The sequence below is a fragment of the Mus musculus genome, chromosome 3 (genome assembly GCF_000001635.26).
Source record: "Mus musculus strain C57BL/6J chromosome 3, GRCm38.p6 C57BL/6J".
In the NCBI taxonomy this organism is placed as follows: domain Eukaryota; kingdom Metazoa; phylum Chordata; class Mammalia; order Rodentia; family Muridae; genus Mus; species Mus musculus.
In genome coordinates, this window is record NC_000069.6 from 80351531 (window position 1) to 80371441 (window position 19911).

Genomic DNA, 19911 nt, shown 5'->3' on the forward strand with positions numbered 1-19911 from the left:
TTTGTGTAGAGAAAGGCCATTGACTTGTTTGAGTTAATTTTATATCCAGCTACTTCACCGAAGCTGTTTATCAGGTTTAGGAGTTCTCTGTTGGAATTTTTAGGGTCACTTATATATACTATCATATCATCTGCAAAAAGTGATATTTTGACTTCCTCTTTTCCAATTTGTATCCCCTTGATCTCCTTTTGTTGTCGAATTGCTCTGGCTAATACTTCAAGTACTATGTTGAAAAGGTAGGGAGAAAGTGGGCAGCCTTGTCTAGTCCCTGATTTTAGTGGGATTGCTTCCAGCTTCTCTCCATTTACTTTGATGTTGGCTACTGGTTTGCTGTAGATTGCTTTTATCATGTTTAGGTATTGGCCTTGAATTCCTGATCTTTCCAGAACTTTTATCATGAATGGGTGTTGGATCTTGTCAAATGCTTTTTCTGCATCTAACGAGATGATCATGTGGTTTTTGTCTTTGAGTTTGTTTATATAATGGATTACATTGATGGATTTTCGTATATTAAACCATCCCTGCATCCCTGGAATAAAACCTACTTGGTCAGGATGGATGATTGCTTTAATGTGTTCTTGGATTCGGTTAGCGAGAATTTTATTAAGGATTTTTGCATCGATGTTCATAAGAGAAATTGGTCTGAAGTTCTCTATCTTTGTTGGATCTTTCTGTGGTTTAGGTATCAGAGTAATAGTGGCTTCATAAAATGAGTTGGGTAGAATACCTTCTACTTCTATCTTGTGAAAAAGTTTGTGCAGAACTGGAGTTAGATCTTCTTTGAAGGTCTGATAGAACTCTGCACTAAACCCGTCTGGTCCTGGGCTTTTTTTGGCTGGGAGACTATTAATAACTGCTTCTATTTCTTTAGGGGATATGGGACTGTTTAGAAGGTCAACTTGATCCTGATTCAACTTTGGTACCTGGTATCTGTCCAGAAATTTGTCCATTTCGTCCAGGTTTTCCAGTTTTGTTGAGTATAGCCTTTTGTAGAAGGATCTGATGGTGTTTTGGATTTCTTCAGGATCTGTTGTTATGTCTCCCTTTTCATTTCTGATTTTGTTAATTAGGATTTTGTCCCTGTGCCCTTTAGTGAGTCTAGCTAAGGGTTTATCTATCTTGTTGATTTTCTCAAAGAACCAACTCCTCGTTTGGTTAATTCTTTGAATAGTTCTTCTTGTTTCCACTTGGTTGATTTCACCCCTGAGTTTGATTATTTCCTGCCGTCTACTCCTCTTGGGTGAATTTGCTTCCTTTTTTTCTAGAGCTTTTAGATGTGTTGTCAAGCTGCTAGTATGTGCTCTCTCCCGTTTTTTCTTGAAGGCACTCATAGCTATGAGTTTCCCTCTTAGAAATGCTTTCATTGTGTCCCAAAGGTTTGGGTACGTTGTGGCTTCATTTTCATTAAACTCTAAAAAGTCTTTAATTTCTTTCTTTATTCCTTCCTTGACCAAGGTATCATTGAGAAGAGTGTTGTTCAGTTTCCATGTGAATGTTGGCTTTCTGTTATTTATTTTGTTATTGAAGATCAGCCTTAGTGCATGGTGATCTGATAGGATACATGGGACAATTTCAATATTTTTGAATCTGTTGAGGCCTGATTTGTGACCTATTATGTGGTCAATTTTGGAGAAGGTACCATGAGGTGCTGAGAAGAAGGTATATCCTTTTGTTTTAGGGTAAAATGTTCTGTAGATATCTGTCAGATCCATTTGTTTCATCACTTCTGTTAGTTTCAGTGTGTCCCTGTTTAGTTTCTGTTTCCATGATCTGTCCATTGGTGAAAGTGGTGTGTTGAAGTCTCCCACTATTATTGTGTGAGGCGCAATGTGTGCTTTGAGCTTTACTAAAGTTTCTTTAGTGAATGTGGCTGCTCTTGTATTTGGAGCATAGATATTCAGAATTGAGAGTTCCTCTTGGAGGATTTTACCTTTGATGAGAATGAAGTGTCCCTCCTTGTCTTTTTTGATGACTTTGGGTTGGAAGTCAATCTTATCAGATATTAGGATGGCTACTCCTACTTGTTTCTTCATACCATTTGCTTGGAAAATTGTTTTCCAGCCTTTCATTCTGAGGTAGTGTCTATCTTTTTCTCTGAGATGAGTTTCCTGTAAGCAGCAAAATGTTGGGTCTTGTTTGTGTAGCCAGTTTGTTAGTCTATGTCTTTTTATTGGCGAGTTGAGACCATTGATGTTAAGAGATATTAAGGAAAAGTAATTGTTGCTTCCTGTTATTTTAGTTGTTAAAGGTGGCATTCTGTTCTTGTGGCTGTCTTCTTTTAGGTTTGTTGAGGGATTACCTTCTTGTTTTTTCTAGGGCGTTGTTCCCGTTCTTGTATTGGTTTTTTTCTGTTATTATCCTTTGAAGGGCTGGATTCGTGGAGAGATAATGCGTGAATTTGGTTTTGTCGTGGAATACTTTGGTTTCTCCCTCTATGATAATTGAGAGTTTGGCTGGGTATAGTAGCCTGGGCTGCAGTTTGTGTTCTCTTAGTGTCTGTATAACATCTGTCCAGGCTCTTCTGGCTTTCATAGTCTCTGGTGAAAAATCTGGTGTAATTCTGATAGGCTTGCCTTTATATGTTACTTGACCTTTTTCCCTTACTGCTTTTAGTATTCTATCTTTATTTAGTGCATTTGATGTTCTGATTATTATGTGTCGGGAGGAATTTCTTTTCTGGTCCAGTCTATTTGGAGTTCTGTAGGCTTCTTGTATGTTCATATGCATCTCATTCTTTAGATTTGGGAAGTTTTCTTCAATAATTTTGTTGAAGATGTTTGCTGGACCTTTGAGTTGAAAATCTTCATTCTCATCCACTCCTATTATCCGTACGTTTGGTCTTCTTATTGTGTCCTGGATTTCCTGGATATTTTGAGTTAGGATCTTTTTGCATTTTCCATTTTCTTTGATTGTTGTGCCGATGTTCTCTATGGAATCTTCTGCACCTGAGATTCTCTCTTCCATCTCTTGTATTCTGTTGCTGATGCTCAAATCTATGGTTCCAGATTTCTTTCCTAGGGTTTCTATCTCTAGTGTTGCCTCGCTTTGAGTTTTCTTTATTGTGTCTACTTCCCTTTTTAGGTCTAGTATGGTTTTGTTCATTTCCATCACCTGTTTGTATGTTTTTTCCTCTTTTTCTGTAAGGACTTCTACCTGTTTGATTGTGTTTTCCTGTTTTTCTTTAAGGACTTGTAACTCTTTAGCAGTGTTCTCCTGTATTTCTTTAAGTGATTTATTAAAGTCCTTCTTGATGTCCTCTACCATCATCATGAGATATGCTTTTAAATCTAGGTCTAGGTTCTCAGGTGTGTTGGGGTTCCCTGGACTGGGCGAAGTGGGTGTGCTGGGTTCTGGTGATGGTGAGTGGTCTTGGTTCCTGTTAGTAAGATTCCTCCGTTTACCTTTCGCCATCTGGTAATCTCTGGAGTTAGTAGTTATAGTTGACTCTGTTTAGAGATTGTTCTTCTGGTGATTCTGTTACCGTCTATCAGCAGACCTGGGAGACAGATTCTCTCCTCTGAGTTTCAGTGCTCAGAGCACTCTCTGCTGGCAAGCTCTCTTACAGGGAAGGTGCGCAGATATCTTGTATTTGGACCTCCTCCTGGCCGAAGAAGAAGGCCCAAAACAGGACCTTTCTCAGACACTGTGTTGCTTTGGCAGTTCCCAGGTGGTACAGACTCTCACCTAAGCAGACTAAATTCCTAAGTTCCTTGGAGTCCCGGGACCAAGATGGCGACCGCTGCTGCTGTGGCTTAGGCCGCCTCCCCTGCCGGGTGGGCACCTGTCCTCCGGTCCGGAAGGTGGCCGGCTGTCCCCAGCCCACACAGGGTGCTGCCTCAGCGCCTCTGTGCTTCTGCCTGTTCCAGAAGCTGTCAGGTTCTCTGGCGCACCCTCTCACCTGTTCAGACTAATTTCCTAAGTTCGGCGGGTCTCGGACCAAGATGGCGACCGCTGCTGCTGTGGCTTAGGCCGCCTCCCCAGCCGGACGGGCACCTGTCCTCCGGTCCAGACGGTGGCTGGCTGTCCCCGGCCCACACAGGGTGCTGCCTCAGCGCCTCTGTGCTTCCGCCTGTTCCAGAAGCTGTCAGGTTCTCTGGCGCACCCTCTCACCTGTTCAGACTAATTTCCTAAGTTCGGCGGGTCCCGGACCAAGATGGCGACCGCTGCTGCTGTGGCTTAGGCCGCCTCCCCAGCCGGGCGGGCACCTGTCCTCTGGTCCGGAAGGTGGCCGGCTCTGTATAGTAATTTTGACACACATCTGAGTCCATGTCATCTAATCTTTTAGTATTTCAAATGAACCTTTTTTTTGTTTTTTGAATGGCTTATAAAATGCTTAAAATGAGCCAATCACTTTTTGTGCAGTTTACAGTTGGAAATTTATTTCCTTCATACAAGTGCTTACAAGCTCACAATAGGTAAAGCACTGTGAACAGAAATCAGATACTTTCTTGGATCATCAGAGACCTCTGGAAAGCAGAGCCTATGGCACAGGTTGGTAGGCATACACTTTCCAAGGCAATCAAACTCAGAAATCACTGATGCAACTGACCCTGGCCTCAAAAATTTGCTTCACTGGGGCTGTCATGCGAAGTTATATTCTCAGTGTTGCCGCTCTAAAGGATAAAGTGAAGAAGGAGTTCTATGTTCATTTTCCTGCCCCTTGAGGTTTCACAGAGCATGAACTCACTGTATTCTTAAGTATTGGCATGTGATGCCATTTTCAAGCCTCTTAACTACCAAAGAAATTCCAGTGACTTTAGTCCCTGCAAGCTTGAATTATGCTCAGAAGTGCTCACCATAGTCATGGCATAAGTAACAAGACTTATGGAAAAGTCAGACAGTTCATTATTGTTTCTCTTGGAGTTCCCTCACACTGCACAAAGACCCCAAAGAAACTTCCATGCTTAATCCAAGAGGGGACTCGGAAGCTATCTATAATCTTTGGTATCTGAGTGAATTACAAGGTTGTTGACGGTTTTTAATGTCTGTTATACCATCTTTCTACAGTCATGCCCTCTCTTTTCTTCACTTGGGATAGTGTTTGCCTGATTAGTGGATGCAAACCTCCAGACATGGACTGAACTTTGATTAACAAATAAAATTATACTTACTAGAATAAGGTTGAATTGACTTGTCAGTCTCTCTGTCTCTCTGTCTCTCTTTGCTTTTGTCTCTATCTATCGCCCTTCCCCCACCTCCCTCCGCCCCTCCCTCTCTCTCTCTCTGTCTCTGTCTCTGTCTCTCTGTCTCTCTGTCTCTCTGTCTCTCTCTCTCTCTCTCTCTCTCTCTCTCTCACACACACACACACACACACACTTTGAGATTCCAGCTATTTATTTTTTCCACATTTTATGCTATGAGCTTTTTCTATTATTGAAAATAGATTTTTTTCTCATGTAACATATTTTGATTACAGTTTTCCTTCCCTTGACTCATCCCGACCTCCAATACCACCAGTCTGGATCCATCCCCTTTTCTCTCCCCTTTAGAAAACAGAAATGCTTCTATGGGATAATAATAAAATATAACATGATAATATAAAACAAAAGCTCACAAATAAGGATAGGGCAAAGCAAAGAAACAGAAGGAAATTAGCCCAAGAAAGGACAGTTGAAACAGATTCAAAGACACACTCATTTGTACACTCAGGATCCCTATAAAACTCTGAAATGGAAGCTATTATATTTATTCAAAGGAGCTCTAAGGAAAAAAGAGAGAAAAATAAGATTTTTCTTTAAAAAAAAAAGAAAAACCCTTGGCATTGTCAGTCGGGTCTTCAATGATGTCATTGAAATAATTTTCTGTTGGCTACCTACAACTGAGCATGTACCTTACCCTTATGAACATGTGTTTTCCCAGCAAGACCCCTTCAGGGAAAATTACATTTTCATTTGCAAGTATTTATCAACTGGATATGTCTTCTGGGTTAGGGATAGAAGCATATGCCCACATGTCCTTTTATCTCTAGGACCACATCTCCTGCAGACCCGTTCAGGGCCTGTCTATGCTCCCTCAGTACTATGGGCTCATATGTCATTCATCCTGTTGATTGGAAGGACCTTGCTTCCTTGGTATCCTTCATCTGCTCTGTCTCTTAAACTTTCCCTACCTCCTTTTCTACACAGTTCCCTTAGCCCTGAGGGGAGTGATTGGTTGGAGATATCCTATTTAGTATTAAGTGTTCCAAGGTCTCTCACTCATTGCACAGTGTCTGCTGTGGGTTCCCATATGCTCTAGGAGGAGACTTCTTTGATGATGGGTGATCTATGAGCATAACCTAATATCATTAGGACTCATTGCATTAGTACATTCCTTTAGCAAAACAGTAAAATTTTTTTCCTTCTAGGCCCTTGGCCTATCTAATTTCAGGGTTCTGACCACCCAGCAGTGTTGGTATGGATTTTAATTTGTGAAGTTTATGAAGTGAGCCTTAAATCAAATCAAATTTAATTTGGTGGTTACTCCCATAAGCTTCTTGCCACCATATACACCATATATTGTAGGCAGAACACTGTTCTAGATCTAAAGTTTTGTAGCTGGAACGGTGTTTACATTTCTAATTTGATAACACGCAGAGTACTTTCCTGTATTAAAGATGCTGAGACATAGGGATGAAGGCTCTATGTAGGCACCAGCTCAATGAGATGTGCAGGTGTTGTGGGGCAGTGGGACCTTGCTGTCAGATTGCACAAAGCAACCTATAGGCTTGGGAACATTTGGGCTGTTTGGAGATTGCCATGGACCCTTTTGGGCAATGACTAAATTAGATGTAACCCAATTGTAGTACCGTGAACTTCATTTGGTGACAAGCTATGGCCAGATAAGTCTCTGTTTACCCTGTTATTTGGCAATTCTATGTAGATCATCTTTATGTATTTTACAGGATCTACAGCACTAGCTTTCCATACTACCCCTCACCAGCCCTAATTTTAGATGTCTATTCCTAATTCCTTCTCTCATATCCCTCTTCTCTCCAACTGTCCACGAAATCCTATTTTTCCATTCCACCATCCATCTATAACTGTTCTATATCCTTTTTCTACAGAGATCTATCTTCCTCCCACCGAGGTGCTTACTCTATAACTAGCCTTTGTGGTTCTATCAATTTTAGGTTGGTTATCATTAATGTAACTGCTGTTATCCAGTGATGAGTAAATAGATTCCATATTTGTCTTTCTGTGCCTGAGTTAGCTCAGACAAGATGATTTTTTTCTAGTTCCATCCATTTATCTGATATTTTCAAGCTTTTTAATGGCTGAGTAATAGTCCATCATGTAAAGGTAACAGGTTTTCTTTATTGATTCTTCTGTTGAGAGACATCTAGGTCGTTTCCAGTTTCTGACTGTTATGCATAGAACAACAATGAAAATGGTTGAGCAAATGTTTGTAGTAAGATGAAGTGTCCTTTGGTAGTATGAGCAATAGTGATATAGCTGAATCTTGAGGTATATCCATTCCCATTTTCCCTGAGGAACCACCATACCGATTTCCATGGAGGCTGCACCAGTTTGCACTCCCACCAAGAATGAATGAGTGTTCCTCTTACTCTACATCCTCAGCATATGCTGTCATTAGTTTTGTTGATCTTAAGGATTCTGGCAGGAATAAGGTAAAATCTCAAATTAGTTTTGATTTGGATTTCTTCAATGGTTATGGATGTTAAGCACTAAGTGTTCCTTAGCCACTTAAAATTTCTTTATTGAAAACTTTCTTTTTAAATTTATACCTAATTTTTTAAAAATATTTTTTATTACATATTTTCCTCAATTACATTTCCAATGCTATCCCAAAAGTCCCCCATACCCTCCCCCCCACTTCCCTATCCACCCATTCCCAATTTTTTGGCCCTGGCGTTCCCTTGAACTGGGGCATATAAAGTTTGTATGTCCAATGGGCCTCTCTTTCCAGTGATGGCCAACTAGGCCATCTTTTGATACATATGCAGCTAGAGTCCAGAGCTCTGGGGTACTGGTTAGTTCATAATGTTGTTCCACCTATAGGGTTGCAGATCTCTTTAGCTCCTTGGGTACTTTCTCTAGCTCTTCCATTGGGAGCCCTTTGATCCATCCAATAGCTGACTGTAAGCATCCACTTCTGTGTTTGCTAGGCCCCAGCATAGTCTCACAAGAGACAGCCATATCAGGGTCCTTTCAGCAAAATCTTGCTAGTGTGTGCATTGGTGTCAGCGTTTGGAAGATGATTATTTGGTGGATCCCTGGATATGGCAGTCCATCCTTTCATCACAGCTCCAAACTTTGTAATTCCTTCCATGGGTGTTTTGTTCCCAATTCTAAGAAGGGGCAAAGTGTCTACACTTTGGTCTTCATTCTTCTTGGGTTTCATGCGTTTAGCAAATTGTATCTTATATCTTGGGTATCCTAAGTTTTGGGCTAATATCCACTTATCAGTGAGTACATATTGTGTGAGTTCCTTTGTGAATGTGTTACCTCACTCAGGATGATGCCCTCCAGGTCCATCCATTTGCCTAGGAATTTCATAAATTCATTCTTTTTAATAGCTGAGTAGTACTCCATTGTGTAAATGTACCACATTTTCTGTATCCATTCCTCTGTTGAGGGGCATCTGGGTTCTTTCCAGCTTCTGGCTATTATAAATAAGGCTGCTATGAACATAGTGGAGCATGTGTCCTTCTTACCCGTTGGGACATCTTCTGGATATATGCCCAGGAGATGTATTGCTGGATCCTCCGGTAGTACTATTCCAATTTTCTAAGGAACCGCCAGACTGATTTCCAGAGTGGTTGTACAAGCTTGCAATCCCACCAGCAGTGGAGGAGTGTTCCTCTATCTCCACATCCTCGCCAGCATCTGCTGTCTCCTGAATATTTGATCTTAGCCATTCTGACTGGTGTGAGGTGGAATCTCAGGGTTGTTTTGATTTGCATTTCCCTGATGATTAAGGATGTTAAACATTTTTTCAGGTGCTTCTCTGCCATTCGGTATTCCTCAGGTGAGAATTCTTTGTTCAGTTCTGAGCCCCATTTTTTAATGAGGTTATTTGATTTTCTGGAGTCCACCTTCTTGAGTTCTTTATATATATTGGATATTAGTCTCCTATCTGATTTAGGATAGGTAAAGATCCTTTCCCAATCTGTTGGTGGTCTTTTTGTCTTATTGACGGTGTCTTTTGCCTTGCAGAAGCTTTGCAGTTTCATGAGGTCCCATTTGTCAATTCTCGATCATACAGCGCAAGCCATTGCTGTTCTATTCAGGAATTTTTCCCCTGTGCCCATATCTTCAAGGCTTTTCCCCACCTTCTCCTCTATAAGTTTCAGTATCTCTGGTTTTATGTGAAGTTCCTTGATCCACTTAGATTTGACCTTAGTACAAGGAGATAGGAATGGATCAATTTGCATTCTTCTACATGATAACAACCAGTTGTGTCAGCACCATTTGTTGAACATGCTGTCTTTCTTCCACTGGATGGTTTTAGCTCCCTTGTCGAAGATCAAGTGACCGTAGGTGTGTGGGTTCATTTCTGCGTCTTCAATTCTATTCCATTGGTCTACTTGTCTGTCACTATACCAGTACCATGAAGTTAGATTATTTGCTTTCTTGATATCTAGTTTTTTGAGTTATTTATATGTTTCAAATATTAGCTCCCTATTAGATATGCAGTTGGAAAAATCTTTCCCCACTTTTTCCTATAGGCTGATACCTTGCACAAATGATATTTTTTAGCATTCAGAAACTTGTCAGTTTCATTAGTTTGCATATATTAATTGCTGATCATAGTGCCTATGCTAACAGTGTTCTATTCTGAAACACTTTTTCTGTGCCACTGTGAGTTTATGATTATTCCCCACTTTCAGTTTTATCAGGTTCTGTGTACCTTGCTTTATGTTGAGTGAGATCTTCTAATCACTTGGACTTGAGTTGTATGCAGGATGAAAAATACGGGTTTATTCTACATGCAGCCAACCCAATTTGACTTTCATCATGTGCTGATGATGCTGTCATTTTTACAGTATGTATTTTTGGCTTCTTATCACAAAACACTTGTCCATAGATGTGTAGATTTATGTATGAAGAAAATTATCCATTTCTTTTAGATTTCTCCAATTCAATGAAGTACAGATAGAATGTTCTTACAGTTGTCTGGATTTCTTCCACTTTGTTGTATCACTTTTATCTAATTTTTCAATTTAGATCAATTTTCTGCCTTTTCTTTAATTCACATAAATGTTTGTTATTCGTATTGATTTACTCAAAGAACTGACTCTTTTTTTGTTGTTGTTGCTGTTGATGATTCTATGTATTGATTTTTGTTTGTTGGGTTCTATACTGTTGCTTTTAGCCCTGAGCTTGATTATTTCTTATTCAGACATTTGGATGTGACTTTTTCTTTTTGTTGTAGTACTTCCAGATGCGTTGTTACTTTATTACCATGTGATTTCTCTATTCTTTTTAATGGATGCACTTAAAACTATGACCTTGCCCCTTGGATTTACTCTCATTGTGTCCCAGAAGCTTGCATATGTTGTTTTCATTTCCATTAAATTCTGGTAAGTTTTTCACTTCTTTCTTGACCCATTTCTCATTCAGTAGTGAGTTGTTCTGTTTTCATGACTTAGTAAGCTTGCTGTTGTTGTTGGTATCCAGTTTTAATCCATGATGGTCAGATAGGTTCCATGGTATTATTCCATTTTTCTTGTATATCTTGAAAATTTATGTTTGAGTATGTGGTCAATTTTAGGGAAATTCCTATGAGGTGCAGAGAACAAAATATATTCTTTTGTTTGGTAAAATATTCTTTAAATGTCTATTGGCTCCATTTTTAAAATAATACCTATTTTTATCCAACATTTGTCTGTTTAGATATTTTTTTCTTAGTTGGTGAGAGTGAGGTATTTAAGTCTTCCACTATTGAAGTATTCTTTAAGCTGTACTAGTATTTTGTTTTTATTTTTGCTTGTTTTTTATGTACTTGGGGGCATTTGTCTTTCTTATATAGATGGTAAGAAATGCCATGTCTTTCCTTTTTTTTTTATTTGATGCTGCTGATTTGAGATTATTTGGTCTGTGTATTGCTGGTGTAATTAATCTCTTTAGATTGGAGTTTACATTCTAGTTACCTTCTGTAGGGCTAGATTTGAAGATATTGCTTAAATTTAGCTTTGTCATTGAATGTCTTAATTTCTCTGTTGTGATCAAAAGTTTTGTTGGGTAGTGTTTGTGGTCTCAAATCTGTAGAACATCTATCCAGGCACTTAAGGCTTTTAGAATCTCCATTGTCAATGCAAGTGTTATTCTAATAGGTCTATCTTTATATGTTACTTGCACCTTTTCCCTTGCAGCTTTTTATTTGACACTTTAATTATTTTGTGCTGAGAGGACTTTTATTTTTAGGTGCAGTTTCTTTAGTGTCTGTTTGCTTCATGTAATCCTATAGGTGTTTCTTTAGGTTAGCGAATCTTTCTTCTATATTTTTGATCAAAGTATTGTTTGTGCATTTGACCAGTGGTTTTTTCTCCTTCCTCTATTCCCAATATTCTTAGATTTTTGTCTTTTCATACTGTTTCAGATTTCTTGCATGTTTTGGAATTGTTTTCAATGTCCAAAGTTCTCTCTTCCATCTTTTGTATTCTGTTGGTGAGATTTATCTCTCAGTTTTCTGTTCAAGGTCCTAAAATTTTCATTTCTAGATTTCCCTTAGTTTGGGTTTTCTTTATTAAGTCTATTACCACTTTCATGCATTTAACTGTTTCATTAATTTCCATATATTTCTAGATGGATTTATTTATTTCCTTATTAAGGACCTTTATCATATTTCTAAAGGCTGTCTTAAGGTCTTTTGTTTGTTTGTTTTAGCCATCTTGTAGTTCTCAGGGCCTATTATCATAGCATTGTTGGGTTCTAATGGAGATATACTCTCTTGGTCATTGTTGATTGTATTTTTAGGCTGATATCTAAGCATCTGAATTTGGGAAGATTATAAGTTTAGGTGCATATCTAGTCTTGTCTTTGGTGAATAGGTATTTTGTTCCTTGGTTTCTGTGGTGGTCTCTGGTTCTTAGAAGGCTTTAGTATCTGTGTGCTACCTGGTGAGTATCCTGGAATCCTGACAAGTGTAACCACTAGTCTTTCCAGATAAAATGTAGTTCAGGGTATTGGGAACTGACTCTTAGGATTAGGACTGGGTGTACAGTATGGAGGAAAGAAGGGTGCTCCACAGGTTCTACCAGTCCCTTGATAATGGGAGCAGTGAAAGAGGAGAATTCGCAACAGATAATTTGCTACAGAGCAGGAATAAGACTAGGGAATTAGCTGTGAAGTAGAGGAGGGAAGGTGAAGATATGCTTTGCTGGCCTATTTGCTTTTTACCCTCCATTCTCTTAATGGTGCATATGAGCTTTACACTGTGCTCATGTTTCCACTGGATTCCAGAAACACACTACCTTAACCCACTGTTTAATGTTTCCCTAGCTCTCCATGGTAACAGGACTAACTACCTCTTTTTTATTTTTCTTGCTGTTATCCTGGAAAACATAGGTACAATGGTCCCATATTACAGCTGGCTGGCTTTGCATGGTAATGTACCTTTCATTGCAATGTAGAAATCAGGAAGTTCTTTCTTCATCACAAAACAATCCCCTTTCTCTGAGGTAATGGTTATAGGAAACTTAGAGGAATCATACATCATTGATTTGTCATACTGGGGTTATACTCATTTTGCAGCCAGGTAAGACAGAAATCTAAGCTCTAAGCTGTATATTTCATTGAAAATAAGACACTGCCAATTTCAAGGATTCAAGAGGCTCAATATAATCGACTTGCTCCTATGATGTTGGTTTCAGGAGGAAAGGTTTCAGGATTTAGGAGACTTTGTCATGTGAGATATTTTTCTATCTAAGTCTAAGTGCTAGTAAGTGTGTCTATACATGACAATAAACATGTCCCATTTATAGTATCCATTACCCTCAACACATGGAAATTTCATGTCATGAGAATACTGACGGGATAGAAACACACATTATTTTGCTCTACCCGTTGGGACATTTCCCAATATTTTGAATGTTTCCTGCTAGAATTTACATAAGAAACATTACTCTTCACAGTCAATGATATTCTGGACACTCATCTGTAGATGTTTAACCCAGACTTTCCTATCTTTTCAATATATTCTTTCCAACCAACCAAATATCTGAACCACTCATCTCTGTCTAAAGTCCCATAAGTAAGAAAATACCAGAATACCTCTTTCTCTCTTCAAACGATTCACCAATTCGATGCATGTATCTGTGTTTAAGGTCAGAGGGTGATGATATTTTGGGGAAGATGTTATCAGTTTTTCATATTTAAGGGAATCAATGTTAGAACATGAAATTCACATTGTTAAAGATTTATTTTTATTTTTAAGTATATAATGAATATGAGTGTTTTTTATCTGATGCATATATGTGTACTACATCAATTTTTAGTGCCTACAGAGGCCAGAAGTTGCCACTGAGTAGTTATAGATGATTGAGCTACGAAATGGGTACTAGAGTTCAAATCTAGGTCCTTTGCTAGAGCTGAAAGTGCTCTTGGTCACCAAGCCATCTCCTAAGATTCAGGAAACATATTCTTAGCCTTTAGCATAACATACTTTTTATGATTTTAAATAAATCTTAAATCCATTATAAATAAAAAACAATGAGTGATTAAATGATATTAAAATCAAGATAACTATAACTTGCTTCCTACAAATAATGAAAGTGATTCAGGTTTTTACTTGGGTTTGGTATATCATAATTGATGAAAATTGAAAATATTCTAACAAGACAAAACTAAGAATGTATTTTATAAAAAATATGTGTATACATATATGGTACACTCAGGATGTACTCATTGTCTCCCATTTTCCCCTTAGGTGAGAGGTACCTCACTCTAGTGCCTACTTTATATTACATATGTACATACATCAAACCATACACACACACACACACACACACACACACACACACACACATACAAACATACACACTCACAAACACATATTATATATTTTACATTATATTATATATATATTATATACATTACATATGTTACATACAGTACATTATATATATTATATCACATATATATTATAAATATGTCATTTCTCTTTCAGTTCTAAAGTGTTGATATTGTCTCACAAGAGTATGGGGCTATATATTTGGGGAACAATATCACAGAAGCACAATACCCCTACCATCTCATTCTATCAGAATAGGCTCTATTGGTGTTAGATGACCCATTACCATTTTATTTATGAGCCTTCTGTCACCACCAAAGGCTTTAATCATCACATCCTTCTTAGCATGATGCAATTTACATGCCTCAGTGAAGCAGTCATGCAAATGGACATGACATACATACTATAGTTTTATTTTTTCTTTTTTCATGTTCAAGAACATCTAAAAAACTACTTTGAGCAAATTTACAACTATAAGACTATTAATTTTTCCTCATACTGTGTGTGAAACTCTATTTGCTTGCCCAACAGAATGGCAACTTATAGCTTCTAGAAACTCAACTTTCTGTCTTGCTAACCACAGTTCTCTTTATTTCAATGTATTCAACCTTTCTTTTATTACTTTTCATTTATTATTGTTGCTGCCATTAAATTACATGAATACATCCTTTGCTTTCTGTATTTGACCTTTTATCCCCAAGGACAAAATTTTCCCAGTTCATTGATATTGAAACACAAGGCAATGACTTTTAATAAAAGGAAGAATGATGTGTATAGCCATGGATATGACACCATTATATGTTTTTTATAAGTTACTCAACAGGAAAGAAATTTATATTTCTGAAATAGTTCACCAAGCCAGTAATCCCAAATAGATCCAACAGTGTATCCACACATTACTTTGAGACTGAGCACAGTGAGAAAGAAGGATGATACTGCTGTTTTCTTGTGTCAGTCCTCATTCTATAAAGTGAGAAGTGGACTAAGATGTGAATCAGGAATTCTTCCGTGCAGCCTACACACAACACTAAAACCATACTGATATAAGATAGAAGAATGAGATCTACTCTTTACTGTGAAAGTGGGATTTTTGTCAGACTCTTGTAGAGAGACTTAGTTATCAGAAAAAGGCCAACAGCACATAACAACACACAAAAAATCTAATAAGAAAATCCTCATCAGTTTGACCTTCTGTCCTAACTGGTCTGAAGTGTCAGGGCTATGTACAAAAGCACTCTCATTACTCCAGTACCACTAGCTGAGTTAGATAGCCTTCTTGGCAAGGTGAGTGAAATAAAAGTTAATAGTAACGATAAAACTTCACAATGAAGTCACAATTGTTTGTGTCCTACAGGTATCTACTGTAAGTCTGAATTAAATATTTCTTTTTGTTGGGCTAGTTAAATCAAAGCCCTACCTTTTACCTTCTGATTATTCAAGCTGTACACAGACATTAGAATATAAAATTGCTGAGTGGAGATTACCCTAGCAAGCCTCAAATGGAATAGTCAAAGAGACTGAGATATTCTAGAAAAATTGCTCAAGTTAGGAGTCCAGCTTTCTAACTTACTGAGAGCCCACTTTCCTTGCTTCCATAGCACATCTCTAAGCAAGACTCAAAAATAAAACAAGACAAGACAAGACAAAACCAACCAACCAACCAACCAAACCAAAAACCTATTGTATAGTACATCTGATAAAGGAAGACACATCTTTTGTAAACTTTCTGGACTCTTTCAGAAATAGGAAATTTACCATTAGCATGGGAGTAGTCTAAATTGGTAGTTTTTATCCTTGTAGTTTTGGAAGTGATGATTTCTTTTCAATATGCCAAGAAGTATATTCTGTACTTTAGATATATTACATAATCATCATTGTTAAGCAAATGCCAAGGTTTGTACACTATATGAAGGCTAACACTTATGTAACGAATTTACAGCATAAGTATTGGTTATTATTATTTGATGCTTCTGTGTATAGTTTTGCTACGTCCACTCCAGTGAAGTCTGTTTGACAGGCCGAGAGTCCTGGAAGCACTCACAAGGCAAAGAGTTTCAAGGAAACTCAACCTCCTGGAACCTTGGCATTCTCATAACCTGTATATTCACACCCTATCCCCGCGTTAGTCTGGTGTATGGATCCACATGGTCTCTTTCAGTATTGTTTTATTATAAGTGCCTTTAAAATTGAATTCTGACATAGGTAAGCATCCACCGATGTTCCAAAGTCCTAGGAAATCCTTGAAGCCTAAGAGTGATCCCTCCCTGGCAGCTGCCCTGATCAGGGACATCCCCATATTTTATAGTGGTAATATGAGCCACAGACATAAAAAATGACCCCTACTACTGTATAGCCACAGACCTAGACATGGCCCTCAGTAGCAACTTAGGCTGGGATCTCACCATGGCCCAGGTGGCAGGGTTGGCCACTCATAGCAGGCTACTCCTCTCTACTCTTGAGTCTCCAGTTCCATCTTTCTTCATAATACTCAAGCTGTCTAATTTCTCTTATTTTCCATCTGTCTACCACATACTGGCATATTGTGGTTGCTCCTGCTGCAGAGTGGCCATGAGGCTGGCACATCCTGGGTGACATTCTCCAACAGTGCTGCTTCAGGGTGTGGTGGCACATGGGTGTTGATGTCCTGACTGTGTCATTGTGGGTGGCATGGTGGTCTGCATGGTCTCTGTCTTCCTCCTCCCACACTGTGCTACTTGAATTTGATTTGATTTGATGTGTCTTAGGCATAAAACAGCTTGGGCCACCAAGCCAGGCATCAAGCTAGGATGAACAAAGGACTGCCATCTGCTCTGTCCCTGACTAATATAAAATCACCACCAATGACAAAATGTCATTTGCCCATTGCCAGAGTGTGTGTGTGGGAGGGGCACTAGTCATTCTTATATCCTCAATTTTTTCTCATGTATATTAGTAGTTTTAAGCACTGGAAATTAACATTAAATATTTCAAAATACATGCAGTTAGTTTTAACCTCTCTGTTCTTTAATTGCTATAGAAATGTGTGAGTGTTCTTCCTTGACTGTTAAGGTTAAGGAGCTTTACTTCCATTCTTTCCTGAAGGCTTGTAGACAGATGTGACTTGGGTCTTGATTCTACTGAAATGGAAAACCATACTACCCTGCTTGAATTCCAGTTTTACCATTAGAGAAATGAATTAAAATCGGCAGTTGCAGATAGAGACCTTAATGTTAAGTGAAGCAAGGTGAACTTAGAAAGACAAAGACAAAATAACATACCCATTCTTATATGCTGAACAGTTTTAAATATATATATATATATATATATATATATATATATATATATATATATATATATATATATGCGTGTGTGAGTGTGTCGTGTATGTTTAAGACTTAAAACTTGAAACAAGAAATGAGAGAGGAGGATGACATAAAAAGAGAGGTTGGGGTGGTAGATAACAGGGGACAGTAGAATAATTTAACATGAAAGCCAAAAAGAAGAAGCTAAAGCTTGGAAGGGGACCATCAATATGGGAGATGGAAAGATAGGAAGGACAGTGTTGAGGGAGACAAATAGAAACCAAGTACAATGATACATATATGCAGGAAAGTGACACAAATTGCATTGTATGCTTTGTATTCTAATTTAAAATAATTAATTTTAAAAAGAGAAATGAACAATGTGTTGGAACAATTCATTGTTGGCCCCAGCACACTGGCAGCCATCAGAGTGCAGAGAGGTTCAATGATAGAATTAACAATTTCTTTGTGCATCTGTCTGGTTGTCAGTTCAGCATCTGTGCTCAATAATTAGCTCAATATTTGCTTGAACTTAAAGGAAGCCAAGAAAAGGTAAGGTATTTAATATGTTTAGAAATTTGCTCTCCCTAAAGAGCTATGACTAGGAACCACATCTATGTTAGTTCTGACAGGCAGCCAAACCCAGAGTAAATATAGAGAGATAATTTGAGAAGTGAGGAATTAAAGTAAATTTGAGGATTTCTGCAATCCTGACTTGGAAAAGTTGAATATAGGACAAATGGCAGTAGGAAAAATGACAGGACACAGACAAATAGATGTCAAAGAAGACATACAGGACTCATTATGTCTTCCTTTGTTCTTTGGAGGGTAAGGCTTTCAACTTTCAAATGTCAGGAAGATATCTGAAAGATAATTCCGAATACCTGGAGTTTTAAATAGAACAAGTGTGCACTCACAGCTCTAAAAGGCATCGTAGGAAAAAGAACTGAGGTAATGAAAATTCAATGAGGTGCGTGGGAAGGGATGGGTTGGCAGTTTGTTTCCATCAGAAAAGAGCCTGTGCTCAGCATCCTTACCTGGTGAATTTGGTTGTCCTTCTATCTCAGGCTCTGAGAAGTTTACTCTTAGCCACACTTCCCTTCTCTCTATGTTCCATCTTTTCACCCTCTGTGTTCGTATTTGAGGTTGATAAAGCAGTTTGTATTAAATGTTTTCCGAAATCATTTGCTCATTTCATTATATAATTAAATGATTGCTCAGGAAGAGAAATGGCATCTAACATCAACAAGAACCAAGACAAAACTATACATGTCAAGTTTGATTTTATAACTACTTTATATTTTTAGACACATATTGATATGACTTGGCTTAATGTTTGTGTTAGAAGGCTTTCTGTTGCTATGAAAAGATATGGGGGTTGAGTACCTTCTCAGAGGCAAAGGGGTGTGTGTGAAGAACTCTTGGAGGCAGGACTGGGAATTGGGGCCATATTTTGAATGTAAATAAATAAAACAATTTAAAAAATTAACATGCAAAAAGAGAGCAAAGATTTATTTTGACTTATGGCATAACATGTTCATGATCAAGTGGTTTTCTGACAGCACATCATGGCAGAATCGTGGAGTGGAGTAAATCCACATCCCTAGGGCCTGGAAGAAAAGAAGCTCAATAGAACAGGTTCCCAAAGTATTCATTAAATGAATGCTCTGAGTAATTAAAAATTAAACACTAGGCTCAACTCCTTTTACTTTTTATTAAAATACAATCATGTGATTTCACCCTTTTCCTTGTTCTTAATATATACATGTATTCTCTTGAGTCTGCACAATGTTATCTGATTAAGTATGTGATTTCAGGGCTAAGCACTGGATTTGGGTAACCAATTGTTGTGTTCTTCTTTGGGTAAGATTATTTTTCCCTACTGTGTAGTTCTTAGTTGCCTGTAGTTCTCTACCAAGGGTTTGGGCCCTGTGAGATATTCACCTTCTGTGTTAGCATGACTATTGGCATCATCCTCATTCAGATCCAGTTAGGAAGCCATGTTATAAAAACCATAGCCAACTGTGGGGTCATTGGTGTGGGGGAAAGAGGGGAGTGGGAGAGAACCCGCTTCCCTCCAGAGTTCCAGTGCTCTGGATGGGCAGACACGGGAGGACTACGCACACTTTCCACAAGGCCCTGGGTGGGCATCTGGCTGTGTTAGACCACTGACCCCACAGCAGGTGGTGGACAAAAGGCAGCCCCAGGTACCAGGTTTTCAGCCTCCAGCATCCCACACTGGATATGGCAGAGGAGCTGAGAACAGAATAGGGGCTCCGGGGTGGCACTTGGCCCCTGGAAGGAAAGGAAGAGAGGGCAGGGGGAGAGGGGGCGCTGGATGGTTCCCACACAGGCCAGAGTCCTTGGTCAGGCCAGTGGCTGAAGCACAGGATGGCCTTCTGGCAGGAGGTTAGACGTGGCTCATTAGGAGAAAGCCCATCCCATCCTTTAAGCACTGCAGGCTTTGATAATGAGAGATAGTCTATGGTTTTAGAGTTTTATTGTAGAAAGGCAGTGAGAAAGGAGAGAAGGTAGAAAGAGAGAGGGAGAGGCCAGCCATGGCTACATGGAGAGAGGGGAGAAGAGAGAGAGAGGAGGGCTAGAGAGTAAGAAAGGTTAAAGAGAGTGAGGAGGGGCCAAGCAGCCCCTCTTATAGTGGGTTGGACTATCTTGC

At 38.7% G+C, this 19911-nt stretch overlaps 1 non-coding gene across 1 annotated transcript; it reads right to left on the bottom strand.

The window, feature by feature from the left end:
* Positions 1-16687: 16687 nt before the first annotated feature.
* On the bottom strand, positions 16688-16830 carry LOC115489837. Its single transcript, XR_003954789.1, has one exon. It is a non-coding gene; the product is annotated as a small nucleolar RNA SNORA48 (small nucleolar RNA).
* Positions 16831-19911: the final 3081 nt, after the last annotated feature.